The sequence below is a fragment of the Belonocnema kinseyi genome, chromosome 9 (assembly GCF_010883055.1).
Source record: "Belonocnema kinseyi isolate 2016_QV_RU_SX_M_011 chromosome 9, B_treatae_v1, whole genome shotgun sequence".
In the NCBI taxonomy this organism is placed as follows: Eukaryota; Metazoa; Arthropoda; class Insecta; order Hymenoptera; family Cynipidae; genus Belonocnema; species Belonocnema kinseyi.
This window is the reverse complement of record NC_046665.1, coordinates 46885070-46885543: the sequence shown is the minus strand read 5'-3', so window position 1 is coordinate 46885543 and position 474 is coordinate 46885070.

The following is a 474-nucleotide window of genomic DNA, read 5'->3' as shown; positions in this document are numbered from 1 at the left end:
GAAAAACTACCTTTCCACGTGAAGCTATGCAGCGGAACATATATATGTATGAAAAAAGCATAAATAATAATAAAACTTAGAAAACACTGTGAGTCGATATTTTTTTGCTGTTTTTTGCTCTTCGATAATATAAAATACGTTACCCAAAAACCAGCCCTAAGTCATACATACCCTCCCCTCATAATCAAAAACGTTTAAAAAGTTGGAAAATCACCTTGAACAATGCAAAAATGATTTAGAACTCCAAATTGATTACATTGCACTTCAAAATTTCCCCATCTTCATACTTTTCCCGAAAAACTACCCTTCCACGTGAATCTATGCAGCGGAAAATACGAGGGTGGATCAAATATAAACCGGAATTTTACAAAGACTTTTCTTAGCCAATCGCAAGCACTCTCACAGTGTAGGTTCTTGTAATGTAGTGTATTAGGAGTGGGTAAAACGCTTGGTGAGCTGTTTGACTCAGTCAAT